Raw genomic sequence first — 15,111 nt, forward strand, 5'->3', positions numbered from 1 at the left:
GGATGGATGTATACAGCGGTCATATATTGGCGGGATGGATGGATGTATACAGCGGTGATATATTGGCGGGATGGATGGATGTATACAGCGGTCATATATCGGTGGGATGGATGGATGTATACAGCGGTCATATATCGTTGGGATGGATGGATGTATACAGCGGTCATATATCGGTGGGATGGATGGATTTATACAGCGGTCATATATCGGTGGGATGGATGGATGGATGTATACAGCAGTCATATATTGGCGGGATGGATGGATGTATACAGCGGTCATATATCGGTGGGATGGATGGATGTATACAGCGGTCATATATCGGTGGGATGGATGGATGGATGTATACAGCGGTCATATATTGTTGGGATGGATGGATGTAAACAGCGGTCATATATAGGTGGGATGGATGGATGTATACAGCGGTCATATATAAGTGGGAAGGATGGATGTATACAGCGGTCATATATAGGTGGGATGGATGGATGGCTGTACACAGCGGTCATATATATTGGCGGGATGGATGGATGTATACAGCGGTCATATATCTGTGGAATGGATGGATGTATACAGCGGTCATATATTGGTGGGATGGATGGATGGATGTATACAGCGGTCATATATCGGTGGGATGGATGGATGTATACAGCGGTCATATATTGACGGGATGGATGTATACAGCAGTCATATATCGGTGGGATGGATGGATGTATACAGCGGTCATATATTGGTGGGTTGGATGGATGTATACAGCGGTCTTATATCCATGGGATGGATGGATGTATACAGCGGTCATATATCGGTGGGATGGATGGATGGATGTATACAGCGGTCATATATTGGCGGGATGGATGGATGTATACAGCGGTCATATATCGGTGGGATGGATGGATGTATACAGCGGTCATATATCGGTGGGATGGATGGATGGATGTATACAGCGGTCATATATCGGTGGAATGGATGGATGTATACAGCGGTCATATATCGGTGGGATGGATGGATGTATACAGCGGACATATATCGGTGGGATGGATGGATGGATGTATACAGCGGTCATATATCGGCGGGATGGATGGATGTATACAGCGGTCATATATCAGTGGCATGGATGGATGTATACAGCGGTCATATATCGTGGGATGGATGGATGGATGGATGTATACAGCGGTCATATATCGGTGGGATGGATGGATGTATACAGCGGTCATATATCGGTGGGATGGATGGATGTATACAGCGGTCATATATCGGTGGGATGGATGGATTTATACAGCGGTCATATATCGGTGGGATGGATGGATGGATGTATACAGCGGTCATATATAGGTGGGATGGATGGATGGATGTATACAGCGGTCATATATTGGCGGGATGGATGGATGTATACATATATTGGCAGGATGGATGGATGTATACAGCGGTCATATATCGGTGGGATGGATGGATGGATGTATACAGCGGTCATATATTGTTGGGATGGATGGATGTAAACAGCGGTCATATATAGGTGGGATGGATGGATGTATACAGCGGTCATATATAAGTGGGAAGGATGGATGTATACAGCGGTCATATATATATAGATGGATGGATGTATACAGCGGTCATATATCTGTGGGATGGATGGATGTATACAGCGGTCATATATTGGTGGGATGGATGGATGGATGTATACAGTGGTCATATATCGGTGGGATGGATGGATGTATACAGCGGTCATATATTGGCGGGATGGATGGATGTATACAGCGGTCATATATTGGCGGGATGGATGGATGTATACAGCGGTCATATATTGACGGGATGGATGTATACAGCGGTCATATATCGGTGGGATGGATGGATGTATACAGCGGTCATATATTGGTGGGATGGATGGATGTATACAGCGGTCATATATCGGTGGGATGGATGGATGTATACAGCGGTCATATATCGGTGGGATGGATGGATGTATACAGCGGTCATATATTGACGGGATGGATGTATACAGCGGTCAAATATTGGCGGAATGGATGGATGTATACAGCGGTCAAATATTGGTGGGATGGATGTATACAGCGGTCATATATATTGGCGGGATGGATGGATGTATACAGCGGTCATATATAGGTGGGATGGATGGATGTATACAGCGGTCATATATTGGTGGGATGGATGGATGTATACAGCGGTCATATATAGGAGGGATGGATGTATACAGCGGTCATATATTGGCGAGATGGATGGATGTATACAGCGGTCATATATCGGTGGGATGGATGTATACAGCGGTCATATATTGGTGGGATGGATGGATGTATACAGCGGTCATATATCGGTGGGATGGATGGATGGATGTATACAGCGGTCATATATCGGTGGGATGGATGTATACAGCGGTCATATATCGGTGGGATGGATGGATGTATACAGCGGTCATATATTGGTGGGATGGATGGATGTATACAGCGGTCAAATATTGGCAGGATGGATGGATGTATACAGAGGTCATATATTGGCGGGATGGATGGATGTATACAGAGGTCATATATTGGCGGGATGGATGGATGTATACCGCGGTCAAATATTGGTGGGATGGATGTATACAGCGGTCATATATATTGGCGGGATGGATGGATGGATGGATGTATACAGCGGTCATATATAGGTGGGATGGATGGATGTATACAGCGGCCATATATTGGTGGGATGGATGGATGTAAACAGCGGTCATATATAGGAGGGGTGGATGGATGTATACAGCGGTCATATATTGGCGAGATGGATGGATGTATACAGCGGTCATATATCGGTGGGATGGATGTATACAGCGGTCATATATCAGTGGGATGGATGGATGTATACAGAGGTCATATATTGGTGGGATGGATGGATGTATACAGCGGTCATATATCGATGGGATGGATGGATGGATGTATACAGAGGTCATATATTGGCGGGATGGATGGATGTATACAGCGGTCAAATATTGGCAGGATGGATGGATGTATACCGCGGTCAAATATTGGTGGGATGGATGTATACAGCGGTCATATATATTGGCGGGATGGATGGATGGATGGATGTATACAGCGGTCATATATAGGTGGGATGGATGGATGTATACAGCGGTCATATATTGGCGGGATGGATGGATGTATACAGCGGTCATATATCGGTGGGATGGATGGATGTATACAGCGGTCATATATTGGCAGGATGGATGGATGTATACAGCGGTCATATATTGGCGGGATGGATGGATGTATGCAGCGGTCATATATTGGCGGGATGGATGGATGTATACAGCGGTCATATATCGGTGGGATGGATGGATGTATACAGCGGTCATATATCGGTGGGATGGATGTATACAGCGGTCATATATATTGGTGGGATGGATGTATACAGCGGTCATATATATTGGCGGGATGGATGGATGTATACAGCGGTCATATATAGGTGGGATGGATGGATGTATACAGCGGTCATATATTGGTGGGATGGATGGATGTATACAGCGGTCATATATAGGAGGGATGGATGTATACAGCGGTCATATATTGGCGAGATGGATGGATGTATACAGCAGTCATATATCGGTGGGATGGATGTATACAGCGGTCATATATTGGTGGGATGGATGGATGTATACAGCGGTCATATATCGGTGGTATGGATGGATGGATGTATACAGCGGTCATATATCGGTGGGATGGATGGATGTATACAGCGGTCATATATTGGCGGGATGGATGGATGTATACAGCGGTCATATATTGGCGGGATGGATGGATGTATACAGCGGTCATATATTGGCGGGATGGATGGATGTATACAGCGGTCATATATCGGTGGGATGGATGGATGGATGTATACAGCGGTCATATATCGGTGGGATGGATGTATACAGCGGTCATATATCGGTGGGATGGATGGATGTATACAGCGGTCATATATTGGCGGGATGGATGGATGTATACAGCGGTCATATATAGGTGGGATGGATGGATGTATACAGCGGTCATATATTGGTGGGATGGATGGATGTATACAGCGGTCATATATAGGAGGGATGGATGTATACAGCGGTCATATATTGGCGAGATGGATGGATGTATACAGCGGTCATATATCGGTGGGATGGATGTATACAGCGGTCATATATTGGTGGGATGGATGGATGTATACAGCGGTCATATATCGGTGGGATGGATGGATGGATGTATACAGCGGTCATATATCGGTGGGATGGATGTATACAGCGGTCATATATCGGTGGGATGGATGGATGTATACAGCGGTCATATATTGGTGGGATGGATGGATGTATACAGCGGTCAAATATTGGCAGGATGGATGGATGTATACAGAGGTCATATATTGGCGGGATGGATGGATGTATACAGAGGTCATATATTGGCGGGATGGATGGATGTATACCGCGGTCAAATATTGGTGGGATGGATGTATACAGCGGTCATATATATTGGCGGGATGGATGGATGGATGGATGTATACAGCGGTCATATATAGGTGGGATGGATGGATGTATACAGCGGCCATATATTGGTGGGATGGATGGATGTAAACAGCGGTTATATATAGGAGGGGTGGATGGATGTATACAGCGGTCATATATTGGCGAGATGGATGGATGTATACAGCGGTCATATATCGGTGGGATGGATGGATGTATACAGCGGTCATATATCGATGGGATGGATGGATGGATGTATACAGAGGTCATATATTGGCGGGATGGATGGATGTATACAGCGGTCAAATATTGGCAGGATGGATGGATGTATACCGCGGTCAAATATTGGTGGGATGGATGTATACAGCGGTCATATATATTGGCGGGATGGATGGATGGATGGATGTATACAGCGGTCATATATAGGTGGGATGGATGGATGTATACAGCGGTCATATATTGGCGGGATGGATGGATGTATACAGCGGTCATATATCGGTGGGATGGATGGATGTATACAGCGGTCATATATTGGCGGGATGGATGGATGTATACAGCGGTCATATATTGGCGGGATGGATGGATGTATGCAGCGGTCATATATTGGCGGGATGGATGGATGTATACAGCGGTCATATATCGGTGGGATGGATGGATGTATACAGCGGTCATATATCGGTGGGATGGATGTATACAGCGGTCATATATATTGGTGGGATGGATGTATACAGCGGTCATATATATTGGCGGGATGGATGGATGTATACAGCGGTCATATATAGGTGGGATGGATGGATGTATACAGCGGTCATATATTGGTGGGATGGATGGATGTATACAGCGGTCATATATAGGAGGGATGGATGTATACAGCGGTCATATATTGGCGAGATGGATGGATGTATACAGCAGTCATATATCGGTGGGATGGATGTATACAGCGGTCATATATTGGTGGGATGGATGGATGTATACAGCGGTCATATATCGGTGGTATGGATGGATGGATGTATACAGCGGTCATATATCGGTGGGATGGATGGATGTATACAGCGGTCATATATTGGCGGGATGGATGGATGTATACAGCGGTCATATATTGGCGGGATGGATGGATGTATACAGCGGTCATATATTGGCGGGATGGATGGATGTATACAGCGGTCATATATCGGTGGGATGGATGGATGGATGTATACAGCGGTCATATATCGGTGGGATGGATGTATACAGCGGTCATATATCGGTGGGATGGATGGATGTATACAGCGGTCATATATTGGCGGGATGGATGGATGTATACAGCGGTCATATATAGGTGGGATGGATGGATGTATACAGCGGTCATATATTGGTGGGATGGATGGATGTATACAGTGGTCATATATAGGAGGGATGGATGTATACAGCGGTCATATATTGGCGAGATGGATGGATGTATACAGCGGTCATATATCGGTGGGATGGATGTATACAGCGGTCATATATTGGTGGGATGGATGGATGTATACAGCGGTCATATATCGGTGGGATGGATGGATGTATACAGCGGTCATATATTGGTGGGATGGATGGATGTATACAGCGGTCATATATTGGTGGGATGGATGGATGTATACAGCGGTCATATATCGGTGGGATGGATGGATGTATACAGCGGTCAAATATTGGCAGGATGGATGGATGTATACAGAGGTCATATATTGGCGGGATGGATGGATGTATACAGAGGTCATATATTGGCGGGATGGATGGATGTATACCGCGGTCAAATATTGGTGGGATGGATGTATACAGCGGTCATATATATTGGCGGGATGGATGGATGGATGGATGTATACAGCGGTCATATATAGGTGGGATGGATGGATGTATACAGCGGCCATATATTGGTGGGATGGATGGATGTAAACAGCGGTCATATATAGGAGGGGTGGATGGATGTATACAGCGGTCATATATTGGCGAGATGGATGGATGTATACAGCGGTCATATATCGGTGGGATGGATGTATACAGCGGTCATATATCGGTGGGATGGATGGATGTATACAGCGGTCATATATTGGTGGGATGGATGGATGTATACAGCGGTCATATATCGATGGGATGGATGGATGGATGTATACAGAGGTCATATATTGGCGGGATGGATGGATGTATACAGCGGTCAAATATTGGCAGGATGGATGGATGTATACCGCGGTCAAATATTGGTGGGATGGATGTATACAGCGGTCATATATATTGGCGGGATGGATGGATGGATGGATGTATACAGCGGTCATATATAGGTGGGATGGATGGATGTATACAGCGGTCATATATTGGCGGGATGGATGGATGTATACAGCGGTCATATATCGGTGGGATGGATGGATGTATACAGCGGTCATATATTGGCGGGATGGATGGATGTATACAGCGGTCATATATTGGCGGGATGGATGGATGTATGCAGCGGTCATATATTGGTGGAATGGATGGATGTATACAGCGGTCATATATCGGTGGGATGGATGGATGGATGTATACAGCGGTCATATATCTCGGTGGGTTGGATGGATGTATACAGCGGTCATATATTGGCGGGATGGATGGATGTATACAGCGGTCATATATTGGCGGGATGGATGGATGTATACAGCGGTGATATATTGGCGGGATGGATGGATGTATACAGCGGTCATATATCGGTGGGATGGATGGATGTATACAGCGGTCATATATCGGTGGGATGGATGTATATAGCGGTCATATATCGGTGGGATGGATGGATGTATACAGCGGTCATATATTGGTGGGATGGATGGATGTATACAGCGGTCATATATCGGTGGGATGGATGTATACAGCGGTCATATATCGGTGGGATGGATGGATGTATACAGCGGTCATATATCGGTGGGATGAATTATTGTATACAGCGGTCATATATCGGTGGGATGGATGGATGTATACAGCGGTCATATATTGGTGGGTTGGATGGATGTATACAGCGGTCTTATATCTGTGGGATGGATGGATGTATACAGCGGTCATATATCGGTGGGATGGATGGATGGATGTATACAGCGGTCATATATTAGCGGGATGGATGGATGTATACAGCGGTCATATATCGGTGGGATGGATGGATGTATACAGCGGTCATATATCGGTGGGATGGATGGATGGATGTATACAGCGGTCATATATCGGTGGAATGGATGGATGTATACAGCGGTCATATATCGGTGGGATGGATGGATGTATACAGCGGTCATATATCGGTGGGATGGATGGATGGATGTATACAGCGGTCATATATCGGTGGGATGGATGGATGTATACAGCGGACATATATCGGTGGGATGGATGGATGTATACAGCGGTCATATATCGGCGGGATGGATGGATGTATACAGCGGTCATATATCGGTGGCATGGATGGATGTATACAGCGGTCATATATCGTGGGATGGATGGATGGATGGATGTATGCAGCGGTCATATATCGGTGGGATGGATGGATGTATACAGCGGTCATATATCGGTGGGATGGATGGATGTATACAGCGGTCATATATCGGTGGGATGGATGGATTTATACAGCAGTCATATAACGGTGGGATGGATGGATGGATGTATACAGCGGTCATATATCTCGGTGGGTTGGATGGATGTATACAGCGGTCATATATTGGCGGGATGGATGGATGTATACAGCGGTCATATATTGGCGGGATGGATGGATGTATACAGCGGTGATATATTGGCGGGATGGATGGATGTATACAGCGGTCATATATCGGTGGGATGGATGGATGTATACAGCGGTCATATATCGGTGGGATGGATGTATATAGCGGTCATATATCGGTGGGATGGATGGATGTATACAGCGGTCATATATTGGTGGGATGGATGGATGTATACAGCGGTCATATATCGGTGGGATGGATGTATACAGCGGTCATATATCGGTGGGATGGATGGATGTATACAGCGGTCATATATCGGTGGGATGAATTATTGTATACAGCGGTCATATATCGGTGGGATGGATGGATGTATACAGCAGTCATATATTGGTGGGCTGGATGGATGTATACAGCGGTCATATATTGGTGGGTTGGATGGATGTATACAGCGGTCTTATATCTGTGGGATGGATGGATGTATACAGCGGTCATATATCGGTGGGATGGATGGATGGATGTATACAGCGGTCATATATTAGCGGGATGGATGGATGTATACAGCGGTCATATATCGGTGGGATGGATGGATGTATACAGCGGTCATATATCGGTGGGATGGATGGATGGATGTATACAGCGGTCATATATCGGTGGAATGGATGGATGTATACAGCGGTCATATATCGGTGGGATGGATGGATGTATACAGCGGTCATATATCGGTGGGATGGATGGATGGATGTATACAGCGGTCATATATCGGTGGGATGGATGGATGTATACAGCGGACATATATCGGTGGGATGGATGGATGTATACAGCGGTCATATATCGGCGGGATGGATGGATGTATACAGCGGTCATATATCGGTGGCATGGATGGATGTATACAGCGGTCATATATCGTGGGATGGATGGATGGATGGATGTATGCAGCGGTCATATATCGGTGGGATGGATGGATGTATACAGCGGTCATATATCGGTGGGATGGATGGATGTATACAGCGGTCATATATCGGTGGGATGGATGGATTTATACAGCAGTCATATAACGGTGGGATGGATGGATGGATGTATACAGCGGTCATATATAGGTGGGATGGATGGATGGATGTATACAGCGGTCATATATTGGCGGGATGGATCGATGTATACAGCGGTCATATATTGGCAGGATGGATGGATGGATGTATACAGCGGTCATATATTGGTGGGTTGGATGGATGTATACAGCGGTCTTATAACCGTGGGATGGATGGATGTATACAGCGGTCATATATCGGTGGGATGGATGGATGTATACAGCGGTCATATATTGGCGGGATGAATGGATGTATACAGCGGTCATATATCGGTGGGATGGATGGATGTATACAGCGGTCATATATCGGTGGGATGGATGGATGTATACAGCGGACATATATCGGTCGGATGGATGGATGGATGTATACAGCGGTCATATATCGGCGGGATGGATGGATGTATACAGCGGTCATATATCGGTGGCATGGATGGATGTATTCAGCGGTCATATATCGTGGGATGGATGGATGGATGGATGTATACAGCGGTCATATATCAGTGGGATGGATGGATGTATACAGCGGTCATATATCGGTGGGATGGGTGGATGTATACAGCGGTCATATATCGGTGGGATGGATGGATTTATACAGCGGTCATATATCGGTGGGATGGATGGATGTATACAGCGGTCATATATTGGCGGGATGGATGGATGTATACAGCGGTCATATATTGGCAGGATGGATGGATGTATACAGCGGTCATATATCGGTGGGATGGATGGATGGATGTATACAGCTGTCATATATTGTTGGGATGGATGGATGTAAACAGCGGTCATATATAGGTGGGATGGATGGATGTATACAGCGGTCATATATAAGTGGGAAGGATGGATGTATACAGCGGTCATATATAGGTGGGATGGATGGATGGCTGTACACAGCGGTCATATATATTGGCGGGATGGATGGATGTATACAGCGGTCATATATCTGTGGAATGGATGGATGTATACAGCGGTCATATATTGGTGGGATGGATGGATGGATGTATACAGCGGTCATATATCGGTGGGATGGATGGATGTATACAGCGGTCATATATTGGCGGGATGGATGGATGTATACAGCGGTCATATATCGGTGGCATGGATGGATGTATACAGCGGTCATATATCGTGGGATGGATGGATGTATACAGCGGTCATATATCAGTGGGATGGATGGATGTATACAGCGGTCATATATCGGTGGGATGGATGGATGTATACAGCGGTCATATATCGGTGGGATGGATGGATTTATACAGCGGTCATATATCGGTGGGATGGATGGATGGATGTATACAGCGGTCATATATTGGCGGGATGGATGGATGTATACAGTGGTCATATATTGGCAGGATGGATGGATGTATACAGCGGTCATATATCGGTGGGATGGATGGATGGATGTATACAGCGGTCATATATTGTTGGGATGGATGGATGTAAACAGCGGTCATATATAGGTGGGATGGATGGATGTATACAGCGGTCATATATAAGTGTGAAGGATGGATGTATACAGCGGTCATATATAGGTGGGATGGATGGATGGCTGTACACAGCGGTCATATATATTGGCGGGATGGATGGATGTACACAGCGGTCATATATCTGTGGAATGGATGGATGTATACAGCGGTCATATATTGGTGGGATGGATGGATGGATGTATACAGCGGTCATATATCGGTGGGATGGATGGATGTATACAGCGGTCATATATTGGCGGGATGGATGGATGTATACAGCGGTCATATATTGACGGGATGGATGTATACAGCAGTCATATATCGGTGGGATGGATGGATGTATACAGCGGTCATATATTGGTGGGTTGGATGGATGTATACAGCGGTCTTATATCCATGGGATGGATGGATGTATACAGCGGTCATATATCGGTGGGATGGATGGATGGATGTATACAGCGGTCATATATTTGCGGGATGGATGGATGTATACAGCGGTCATATATCGGTGGGATGGATGGATGTATACAGCGGTCATATATCGGTGGGATGGATGGATGTATACAGCGGACATATATCGGTGGGATGGATGGATGGATGTATACAGCGGTCATATATCGGCGGGATGGATGGATGTATACAGCGGTCATATATCAGTGGCATGGATGGATGTATACAGCGGTCATATATCGTGGGATGGATGGATGGATGGATGTATACAGCGGTCATATATCGGTGGGATGGATGGATGTATACAGCGGTCATATATCGGTGGGATGGATGGATGTATACAGCGGTCATATATCGGTGGGATGGATGGATTTATACAGCGGTCATATATCGGTGGGATGGATGGATGGATGTATACAGCGGTCATATATAGGTGGGATGGATGGATGTATACATATATTGGCAGGATGGATGGATGTATACAGCGGTCATATATCGGTGGGATGGATGGATGGATGTATACAGCGGTCATATATAGGTGGGATGGATGGATGTATACAGCGGTCATATATAAGTGGGAAGGATGGATGTATACAGCGGTCATATATATATAGATGGATGGATGTATACAGCGGTCATATATCTGTGGGATGGATGGATGTATACAGCGGTCATATATTGGTGGGATGGATGGATGGATGTATACAGTGGTCATATATCGGTGGGATGGATGGATGTATACAGCGGTCATATATTGGCGGGATGGATGGATGTATACAGCGGTCATATATTGGCGGGATGGATGGATGTATACAGCGGTCATATATTGACGGGATGGATGTATACAGCGGTCATATATCGGTGGGATGGATGGATGTATACAGCGGTCATATATTGGTGGGATGGATGGATGTATACAGCGGTCATATATCGGTGGGATGGATGGATGTATACAGCAGTCATATATCGGTGGGATGGATGGATGTATACAGCGGTCATATATTGACGGGATGGATGTATACAGCGGTCAAATATTGGCGGAATGGATGGATGTATACAGCGTTCAAATATTGGTGGGATGGATGTATACAGCGGTCATATATATTGGCGGGATGGATGGATGTATACAGCGGTCATATATAGGTGGGATGGATGGATGTATACAGCGGTCATATATTGGTGGGATGGATGGATGTATACAGCGGTCATATATAGGAGGGATGGATGTATACAGCGGTCATATATTGGCGAGATGGATGGATGTATACAGCGGTCATATATCGGTGGGATGGATGTATACAGCGGTCATATATTGGTGGGATGGATGGATGTATACAGCGGTCATATATCGGTGGTATGGATGGATGGATGTATACAGCGGTCATATATCGGCGGGATGGATGGATGTATACAGCGGTCATATATTGGCGGGATGGATGGATGTATACAGCGGTCATATATCGGTGGGATGGATGGATGGATGTATACAGCGGTCATATATCGGTGGGATGGATGTATACAGCGGTCAAATATTGGCGGAATGGATGGATGTATACAGCGGTCAAATATTGGTGGGATGGATGTATACAGCGGTCATATATATTGGCGGGATGGATGGATGTATACAGCGGTCATGTATAGGTGGGATGGATGGATGTATACAGCGGTCATATATTGGTGGGATGGATGGATGTATACAGCGGTCATATATAGGAGGGATGGATGTATACAGCGGTCATATATTGGCGAGATGGATGGATGTATACAGCGGTCATATATCGGTGGGATGGATGTATACAGCGGTCATATATTGGTGGGATGGATGGATGTATACAGCGGTCATATATCGGTGGGATGGATGGATGGATGTATACAGCGGTCATATATCGGTGGGATGGATGTATACAGCGGTCATATATCGGTGGGATGGATGGATGTATACAGCGGTCATATATTGGTGGGATGGATGGATGTATACAGCGGTCATATATTGGTGGGATGGATGAATGTATACAGCGGTCATATATCGGTGGGATGGATGGATGTATACAGCGGTCAAATATTGGCAGGATGGATGGATGTATACAGAGGTCATATATTGGCGGGATGGATGGATGTATACAGAGGTCATATATTGGCGGGATGGATGGATGTATACCGCGGTTAAATATTGGTGGGATGGATGTATACAGCGGTCATATATATTGGCGGGATGGATGGATGGATGGATGTATACAGCGGTCATATATAGGTGGGATGGATGGATGTATACAGCGGCCATATATTGGTGGGATGGATGGATGTAAACAGCGGTCATATATAGGAGGGGTGGATGGATGTATACAGCGGTCATATATTGGCGAGATGGATGGATGTATACAGCGGTCATATATCGGTGGGATGGATGTATACAGCGGTCATATATCGGTGGGATGGATGGATGTATACAGCGGTCATATATTGGTGGGATGGATGGATGTATACAGCGGTCATATATCGATGGGATGGATGGATGGATGTATACAGAGGTCATATATTGGCGGGATGGATGGATGTATACAGCGGTCAAATATTGGCAGGATGGATGGATGTATACCGCGGTCAAATATTGGTGGGATGGATGTATACAGCGGTCATATATATTGGCGGGATGGATGGATGGATGTATACAGCGGTCATATATAGGTGGGATGGATGGATGTATACAGCGGTCATATATTGGCGGGATGGATGGATGTATACAGCGGTCATATATCGGTGGGATGGATGGATGTATACAGCGGTCATGTATTGGCGGGATGGATGGATGTATACAGCGGTCATATATTGGCGGGATGGATGGATGTATGCAGCGGTCATATATTGGCGGGATGGATGGATGTATACAGCGGTCATATATCGGTGGGATGGATGGATGTATACAGCGGTCATATATCGGTGGGATGGATGTATACAGCGGTCATATATATTGGTGGGATGGATGTATACAGCGGTCATATATATTGGCGGGATGGATGGATGTATACAGCGGTCATATATAGGTGGGATGGATGGATGTATACAGCGGTCATATATTGGTGGGATGGATGGATGTATACAGCGGTCATATATAGGAGGGATGGATGTATACAGCGGTCATATATTGGCGAGATGGATGGATGTATACAGCAGTCATATATCGGTGGGATGGATGTATACAGCGGTCATATATTGGTGGGATGGATGGATGTATACAGCGGTCATATATCGGTGGTATGGATGGATGGATGTATACAGCGGTCATATATCGGTGGGATGGATGGATGTATACAGCGGTCATATATTGGCGGGATGGATGGATGTATACAGCGGTCATATATTGGCGGGATGGATGGATGTATACAGCGGTCATATATTGGCGGGATGGATGGATGTATACAGCGGTCATATATCGGTGGGATGGATGGATGGATGTATACAGCGGTCATATATCGGTGGGATGGATGTATACAGCGGTCATATATCGGTGGGATGGATGGATGTATACAGCGGTCATATATTGGCGGGATGGATGGATGTATACAGCGGTCATATATAGGTGGGATGGATGGATGTATACAGCGGTCATATATTGGTGGGATGGATGGATGTATACAGCGGTCATATATAGGAGGGATGGATGTATACAGCGGTCATATATTGGCGAGATGGATGGATGTATACAGCGGTCATATATCGGTGGGATGAATGTATACAGCGGTCATATATTGGTGGGATGGATGGATGTATACAGCGGTCATATATCGGTGGGATGGATGGATGGATGTATACAGCGGTCATATATCGGTGGGATGGATGGATGTATACAGCGGTCATATATTGGTGGGAAGGATGGATGTATACAGCGGTCATATATTGGTGGGATGGATGGATGTATACAGCGGTCATATATCGGTGGGATGGATGGATGTATACAGCGGTCAAATATTG

This window comes from Aquarana catesbeiana, linkage group LG02 (assembly GCF_042186555.1).
Source record: "Aquarana catesbeiana isolate 2022-GZ linkage group LG02, ASM4218655v1, whole genome shotgun sequence".
NCBI classification, from domain to species: domain Eukaryota; kingdom Metazoa; phylum Chordata; class Amphibia; order Anura; family Ranidae; genus Aquarana; species Aquarana catesbeiana.